The sequence below is a fragment of the Silene latifolia genome, chromosome 11 (genome assembly GCF_048544455.1).
Source record: "Silene latifolia isolate original U9 population chromosome 11, ASM4854445v1, whole genome shotgun sequence".
Lineage (NCBI taxonomy): Eukaryota > Viridiplantae > Streptophyta > Magnoliopsida > Caryophyllales > Caryophyllaceae > Silene > Silene latifolia.
In genome coordinates this window covers 83,383,400-83,392,634 of record NC_133536.1, presented here as the reverse complement: position 1 = coordinate 83,392,634, position 9,235 = coordinate 83,383,400, and the positions used below count along the sequence as shown (strand labels likewise).

At 40.2% G+C, this 9,235-nt stretch overlaps 1 non-coding gene across 1 annotated transcript; it reads right to left on the bottom strand.

The window, feature by feature from the left end:
- Window positions 1-1,578: 1,578 nt before the first annotated feature.
- LOC141615464 (small nucleolar RNA R71) lies at window positions 1,579-1,685 on the bottom strand. Its single transcript, XR_012529886.1, has one exon. It is a non-coding gene; the product is annotated as a small nucleolar RNA R71 (small nucleolar RNA).
- Between the last annotated feature and the right edge of the window lie 7,550 nt (window positions 1,686-9,235).

The following is a 9,235-nucleotide window of genomic DNA, read 5'->3' as shown; positions in this document are numbered from 1 at the left end:
AATTCATCTTGCTTGTTTACTTTCATTGCTATTTAGTTTAGTGATCTTCTACATCAAACCCCAATTGTGACACCCCTTAAGACACCACTAGTTGCAATAGAAATCTCATCTCAATTCCCGTCCCTTGGGATCCGACCTTTACTTGCCTCTTTAATAATTGTAGAGTCGTTTGTGAAGTTATAAATTGTGTTTTGGTCTAGGTGCTCCTAATGACAAGTAACCGAAAAATACGATCCGACCACTCTCACATGTCATCCAAACCTCATTCACTAACTATGAGTCCAAACAACTGCTAAGTACTCAACCTTGATTACACAACGCTCATCATACATAGGTTACCTCGTACAATCAACTCACTCAAGTCAAGACTTTGCATAAGCTAAATATTTTCCTAGTACTTTTAAATTCCCAAACCTAACAACCGTATACAATTTCACACACCTTGTCGGAGTCATAGGTCTAAGTGCTATAGAAATAAAGGCGTTTTTTCATGGCTCACACTCAGAGTCGATACCTGGATACCTGGGAGCTTCAATCACGAAAAGTGCTACCGGTTCTTGGCGAGGTCGCCCTCCACGGTTGCTTCAGGAGTTCTTCATGGCCTTGACATGCCACAAAACCAATTCACACAACAATGTTACGGATAGAAAAATAAAATGATAATTTAAGACGACTTTGAGACGAGTGTTGGAAGTTTCTCTGTATGCTTAGTTTACTAACAACAATTTGAGTAGAAAATTTGACATAGTTTTCTTTGAATTTAATGAAATCACAAGCTTATTCAAAACACAAATTTCCTGGAAAAATTGAAATTCTTATGAAATTACACAATATATCAATCCAATTCAAAGCAACAGATAACATGGCACCGTTGCCGGGGACGGTGTTAACTTGATTTAGATTTTCTTATATTGTTATTAGTTGTGTCTTTCTTTGCCTTGGGGAAGTAAAACTCCTCAAGGTTTGTTCTAATTGTTTTCGAGTTGTTTGATATTTTGCATGTCTAGAAGGTCACAAGGTGACTTGTTACCCTTTGATCGCGAAATTGAAAGAACTTTGACAACCAATAGAAGACTTGCTAGGAGAACTTTGAGAGGTATTGGTGAGGTTGTATATATTCAACCAAATACTATTGAGTTCATCAACCCTTTTGCAAGAGAAGGTGAGGAGAACCCAACACAAAATCCAACACAAAATCAACCCACAATGCCTAAGTTTTCATCACATTCCGTACCCACCGAGGAGAACCTACCCAATGGTACTCCCACACCACAACATCAAACCGGAAATTTTATTGCCAAATCCGCATTTATCCAATTAGTCGAAAGAAGCCAATTTGGGGGGATGCCTAGTGAAGACGCTCATTCTCATATGGAGACTTTTTGTGACTATTGTGATGCGATTTCTCAAACCGGTGTAACTCAAGACCAAATTCGATGGATTTTATTTCCTTTTTCTCTAATTGGCACCGCAAAACAATGGTTGAAAGGCCTTGATAAGGCTACTCTCGGAATTGATTCTTGGAAGAAGTTGGCTCTAGCTTTCTACAAAAAGTTCTATCCACCGGAAAAGACTAACATGCTAAGAGCTCAAATCACGGGCTTTAAGCAAAGGGATGAAGAATCTTTGTATGAAGCTTGAGAGCGGTTTAAGGGAATTTGTCGCTCATGTCCTCACCATGGACTTAGCGAGTGGTTCTTGGTACAACAATTTTGGAACCGGTCTTTATGAAGATTCAAGGAACATTCTCAACATGGGATCAAATGGAATGTTCACCGAAGTTGATGACAATCAAACTTGGAACAAAATTGAGGAAATGGCGGTCCATAACTCACAATATAGTAGACCTCGCAAGGCTACTAGAGGAGGAAAGCATGAAGTGGACTCCATTACTCAATTGGGTGCTCGACTTAGTGCTCACATTGATACCATCAATTTGAAGTTTGAAAAGGCTATGGCTAGACTAGTAGAAGCCTCAAAATCACCAAAGCATCATGTTAATGCCATGACGGCATCTTCATCAATCCCAAGTGGGATATGTGAGAATTGTGGAACTTTGGGACATGACCAAGGTGAATGTAGGGGAACAAATGAACAAATGAATGCTTTCCAAGCATACAAGAGTGGTACCCGTTATTCAAACTATTACAATGAACACACCAAATTCCATCCAAATCTCTCATACAAAAGCCAAAATGTTCAAAACCCTCAACCAACATACACCCCACCTCCCATGAGAAACCAAAATCAAAGACCCTTTTACAACCAAAACCAAGGTTACCAAAATCAATCTCCATACAATCAATATAATGACCAAGGTTTTGATGTTCAAAAAGCGGTCCTCCAAATGCAAAAAAAATCAACAAGAGTTTTTCACTCAAATGCAAAAAGATAGTCAAGCAAAGGAAATCACCATCAACAACATCCTAGCTCACACCAAAATGTTGGAAACCCAATTGACTCAACTAGCATCTTCAAGCTCACAAAGACAAAAGGGGCAATTACCACCTCAAAGTAATCCCCCAAGACATGAAACGATTAGTGTCATTCACTTGAGGAGTGGTACAAGGTATGAAACGCCGAAGAAGCAAGTTGAGGATGAAGTTGTGGAAGCTAGTGACAAAGAGGAAATTGTGCAAAACTCTAAGGATGGAGAACCATCAAAAGAAGAAATTTCAAAGAAAATAGAAGACAAGGTCAAGGAGAAGGAGCCCATTGTTATTAGACTTCCTTTTCCGAGTCGTCAAGCCAAGCCCAAATTTGATGACCAACTTGGAAAATTTATGGAAATTGTGAATAATTTGGAAGTTTCATTTCCTTTCACGGAATTAATCAATCACGTGCCAGCCTATGCAAAATACATGAAAGACATCCTCACAAAGAAGAATTTGATCCGGAAGCTTGAGACAATCGCCTTCACTAAGGTAAGTAGTGCAATACTTCAAGGGAGTTCACCTCCAAAACTCAAAGTTCCGGGAAGCTTCTTAATACCGTGTACCATTGGCGACACCACGATCAACAAAGCCTTATGTGATCTAGGGGCTAGTGTGAGTGTTATGCCGTACTCGGTGAGTAAAGGTTTGGGGATGGGAGAGCTTAAATGCACTAATATCACACTCTAAATGGCCGATAGATCGACGAAGACACCATTAGGGATATGGGAAGATGTTCCCGTAAGAATTGGGAAGTTTTTCATCCCGGTGGACTTTGTCATTGTTGACATAGAAGAAGATTCCAACATTCCAATCATTCTAGGAAGACCTTTCTTACACACCGCGGGTGCGGTGATCGATGTGAAGCATGGAGAGCTCACTCTAGAAGTGGGAGATGAGAGCATAACTTTCAATCTTGACAAGACCATGAGAGCTTCCCGTTTGCATGAACCATGTTTTATGGTTGATCATTATAGCCGGAAGGATGATAGGAAGAAGTCGGAATTCCAATGGAAGAAGAAAATTGAAGATGCTCCATTCAAAGAGCAAGTGAATTGTAACAAAGAAAGCTTGAAAAGCTCACAAAAGTCAATCAATGAAGAGTATGGCCTCATTGGCCAAGACAATAAAATGGGAGAGTTGTCTCTATCAACTCAAGATATCTTTAGTGATCAAGTATATGAAGTTTGTGGTCTTTGGGACGATGAGTTTGAAGGGATTTTCAATCCCTATATTGGTAATGCTATCGATCAAGACCGACAACAAGGGCAAAGGTCTATTGAAGATCTTTATCATGATAATGAACAAGCTTTTGATTACTTCTTCAAGGTGTTGAGCAACATCAACAACACCTTGGACATGCCCCCATGACATCTCACTAAGGATGAGAGTTTGGTGGAGTCCTCCCTAAACCACCATTGGTAAATATTTCTAACTCCCTAACTCGCATTTTAATTCTTACATTGCATTTTTGTCATTTTTGGATTTTTATGCTTTGATCAAGATAATTATCATTTTTGAGAGAAGTGAGGGAGGGACTAATGATTCAATTGATGTGTAGTGCTTTAGCTTAGTGTGGGGATAGTAATTGCCTAGGCTATTCATGCCTTAGTAGTGCCCCCACAATGAAGAACACGAGATTTGAAGAATGAAAAATGACAAGGGATATGCAAGTACACGGATGAAACTGAATCCGGGTAAAACAGGGAGAATCCGAGCGTTTTCTAGGGAATCCGCCCGTCTTCAGACAATCCGGGCATCTTTGTCAGAATCCGCCAGTCCATCTGAGCTGAGAATTTGAAATTTTGGGACTGTTGATGAATCCGAGCATCCTGCAAGAGAAACCGCCCGTCTTCAGAAAGACGCCCGTCCTGGAAAGAAAGACGCCCGTCTTTTTGGCTGGGAAAAACAAGAAAACTCACTGGAAGAGAATCCGCCCGTCTTCAGCAGAAGACGCCCGTCCCGCAATTGATAAATCCGAGCGTCTTTACTGAAAGACACCCGTCTTTAGGCGAGAATTCTCAAACCAAAACAGGCAGAATCCGAGCGTCCCGAAGGAAAGACGCCCGTCTTCCCCTGATATTTCAAATTTTTCGGGTATTTTAAATACCCCATCCCCCATTCATTTCCTCATTCCTTCATTCAAAACACTACCCATAAACCCCAAAACTCAAAACCCTCATCCTCTCCATCACCAAAACAAGATTTCCTCAACCACATTCAATCAAAATCAAATCAAAACTTCCTTTTAACAACAATTAATCACTCCTCTTTCAACAAAAATCAAACCAAGCACCAAAATCTTCAACCTTTGAGTCGATCTTTGAAATTATAAAGGCAAAGCCTTTCACCTTAAAATTGATTTGGGTATACTTGGAAATTGAAGATTTTCACTCTTTTCTTGGTTAAATCATCGATGGCAAGGACAAAAGGAGCAACAAAGTCACCTAAGGCAAAGGCACTCTCAATAAGACAAAAGAGTCTTCAAGCAAAGAAAGCCTCATTGGCTATGGTGGTAGCTAGCTCAAACTTGGAAGTGCAACAACAACAACCTCCCTTGGAAGCAACAACATCAACAACTCCGGAAATTTCTCAACTTTCGAACTATCCTGAGGTAGCTTTCATTTCTAACTCCCATAGGGAAACATTTGCCAGGTATGCGAGAAAATCCTTTCGATCCACCAAATTTATATGTGAAGATGCCTTGAATAAATTGGGTGTCCTTGAAAAAACTAAAGCCTTCTTTGAAGCCATGGGGTTGGGAAAATTGTTTGCTACAAAAGAATTGACATACCCCTCCCATACCTTAGAATTCTTGAGTTCCTTGAAAGTTCTTAAGGTAGAGACTAGAGAAAACATCGAGTTCCGCCTTGCTAATGTGAGTAGGCGCATCACCTTTGATGAATTGGGTAAAGCATTGGGTCTTAGTGATTCACCTAGTTATTTCAAGAATCCCGGCAAGTATGACCCCGCTCCTCTTTGGGAGGCGATTTCCGGAAGGAAATTTGAGAACAATCATGCTAGTCGCGCTCTATTAGTCCACCATCCGGGCATTAGAGTGTGGCATAAGGTCATCGGGAATACCATTATTGCAAGAAAAGACACCAACCACTTTACCAAGCTCGATTGTGTTCTTCTTGAGTCGGCCTTAAATATTGGAAGGGAATTCACCAAGCCTTATAATTCTCTAAGGCTTTTCGTGGAAAGATGGCTAAATGTTGATTGTGGAAAGCAAGGCACCACCGTTATTGTAAATGGAGGTCTAGTCACTCTTTTGGCTAAGTACTTTGATCCGAATTTCAACAAGGATAGCAAGTATGTGGCGAAAAAGGGGGGTCATCTCATTGACATGGATGCCATGATTAACAAGTACATGTGGGTCACTCATAACCCTCTTGACACCAAGTATGGGTGGCTCACTAATGAGGCTAGATCTTTTACTTTGCCTTCCAAGATTTGTCGTTTGAGTGTCCATCGGACCAACTACCTTCTTCCCCTCTCAAAAGAAGCCGAATACATCATCCGACAACAAAGGGGTGAAATTGAAATGCCCTCCTCTTCCATTGTCACACCACCCTATCCATTCAAGTACCAAGAGTTCAAACCCGAAGGTATTAAAGCAAGCAATGACTACATGACTCTACTTATGCAAGAGATGCACAAGCAAGCTTTTAAGGATCGGGAAGATGCTTACTTAGCCCAATATCCACCCCTCCTTCATTTAGCTAGGTAAGGACTACTTGATCCTTCATGTCCTTTGCCTAGTTGGGCGGATAGGGAAGTCTTCTTTCCGAGTGCATCTAGGGGTGAGATTCCGGGTGACGATGAGGTTGTCGGTGATGAGGTTGTTGATGATAGCATTGATGAAGAGGCTAGTGAAGAAGAAGAAGAGGATGATGAAGAAAGTGAGTAAGAAAGTGAAGAGGAAAGTGGTGATGAGTCCACTTCTATTGAGGAAGATGATGATAATGATGATATGGTGGAAGACTAGCAAGCTTTGGAGGCTCCTACCCTCTTAAAGTTTGCCTACTTCTTTCTTTGTTTTATTTACTTTATCTTGATCATGGTTGGAGTAGTCCTAGCAACATGGAGGGCTAACACCTCGGCCCTATTGAGGTGTTCTTATTTCATTGTTCCCACTTTTGAAAATCCAAAATGACAAATTTAGTTTCATGCATTGCATCTTGTGTGCATGAACTACCCCAACTTTAGGACATTAGAAATAATGTCTAACTCGGTTTGCGGAAATACATGCATACGCAATGGGAGGTAATCTAAATTAACCTCTCTGTCATAAACAAAAACTCATGCATCATGTAGTGTAGATTAGTGTAGCTTGCATTTAGAGTAGAATTCATGCATCATGCTTGCATGATTTCCCATCATTTTGGCCATTGAGGACAATGCTCATATTTGTGTGGGGATGGGGAATTCTAACTTAAATTTTATTCAAAAACCCAAAAAAATCATAAAATTCGGAAAAACCATAAAATTTGAAAAAATTGAAAAACCAAAAACAAGTTCATTTCCTTTGTAGTGTAGTCATGTATATATTGTTGTACATATTGTATTTGTTTTATCCTTTTTCACATTGATCGACTACGCCACATCCGAGACATGAGGATATTGAAGACCGCATGGTATGATCTTTCCAATCTCCTTTTTCCTCTTTATGTTAATGACTATGTGGCTTTATTTTGATTGATGCGGTATAACAATGTGAACTTAGGACTTGCATTTAGTTTATATGGCATATTAGTTGGTAGAATCATTTGCATTAGGATGTTTATATGCTAGTTGCATCATGGCATGTAGTTGCATGTTAGAAATATTTTGCGAAACCGTCTACTTGGGAAGCTTAACAAGTGTATATAGGCCCTAGTAGATGCTTTTTCTTCTTAAGACTTTGCTTGTTAGAATACTTGTAAAACACCCTAGGATGTGTCATGCTAGTATCCTTTGACCCAGGGATTAAGGCCTAGTCAAGAGTACCCTGTGGTGTGATAACTCCTTGGCTACCATTTATTCCAAGGTGACCCTTGAAACCATGCATCCATTCATCATCCATGTTCTACCACATTTTTGTCATCAAAGGGAATAGGCACAAAAAGAAATTGTTCAAATTTGAGTTCAAGAAATGAAATGAAAAGTAAAAGAAAGTTTGCAAAAATGCATCAAATGAAAAGAGGAGCAAAAATAGAACTCCTAAAGCTTCAAATATAAGCCACCCTCACTACATATAGGGTGACTTTGAAAATGTTCAAAAGAAATGCAAAGAAAAGTTGAAAGTTGTCAAGTATTGAAATGCCAAAAATCAAAAAGAAATGGCAAGGAAGTGTTCTCAAATGTCAAATGCCACAAGAAATTGGGGGGGAAAAACAAAAACAAAAGCAAACTCCCAAAGTGAAACTCAAATATCTATCGATCCCTTTATCCATCGTATCCATTTTTGTGCATGGTAGAGAGGGGACGACCCTTCTTCTTGTCTAGGCAAGAGGGGGAATTCCGCGATCCTCCAGTGTTTCTAACACCATAGGTAGTCTATTCTTGACAAAAGCATTTAACGATTGAGGACAAAGGTACCCTAGCTTGACACAATTTGGAGGTGATGTATTAGTATCCTTCTAGGCTTAGTAATTTGAAGAAACCGCATCTATGAAGGAGTGTGTACCCTTGAATTTCTTCCCTTGTAGATAATTCCCGCCACTTAGATGATGAAAAGCGCTATTCTTTTGTAGATGCATCCATTATTTGATTTTGTGTGCTTAATGTTTGGATGTGTCGCCATTTTGGCAAGACCCACCTTGCCTTGCAAGAAGGCATCCTACCTCATGGTTGTCTTGTTGTGAGTTGAAGGGGCGGAGTGAGACCCGCTAATTGTCTCATATCGGCTATGTTATTAGGTTAGTTTAAATAATGGTCCTAGTCTTTGTCACCTCTTTACTCGGGACGAGCAAAGGTTCGGTTTGGGCATATTTGATGTGACCATAATTAGAGCACATTTAGTCCCCGAATTAGCCTTGTTCCCATGCTTTTTAGTGCATATTTGGGTCATTTATTGTCTTTAGTTCTTTGTTTTGCATATTCTTTGAGGTTTTGATCCCTTGGTAGGAAAGGAGTGCAAACCTTGGATTTTCATGGCAAAATGAGGCTAAATTGATTGAATTCAATGACCAAGTATCAAAGAGAGACAAGATTAGAAGGCCTTTGTACATACTATAGTAGATGGGCAATGATGAGAAAAGATCATAGCATCCCCGAGGAAATCCCCAAGGATTTTATGAAGAAAAAGGAAGAAAAGAAGAAGAAACAAGACTGCCCAGCAATCCGTGCGGATTGTCTAGAAGACGCCCGTCTTCACCCTACAATCCGTGCGTCTTCACCACCAAGACGCCCGGGAAAAAGCTCCAGAAGACGCCCGTCTTCACCCCCAGGATGCCCGGGCAGAAACCACCAAATCCGCCCGTCCCGTGCTAAAGACGCCCGGATTCCCAGGCAGACCCATTTCGTCTTATTCAAGCTTCAAGGAAGGATGCACATCTTTTTCTAGAGACCGGAGTCTTTCCTAAAAGACCGGCGTTTCCTCAACAAGGGACTTAATCGTCATTTAAGCCCTTAGTTAACCCTAATTCATCCACCTAATCCCCACTATAAATACCCCATTAGTCTAATTAGAAGAGCATGTTCTTCTTAGCAATTTTTAGTGTAGTTAATATCAATCAAATCTCTCTTTAATCTTGTAATCAACAATTAATCAAGTTTTAATACAAGTTTTATTTCCTTAATCTCTCTCTTGTTCATCC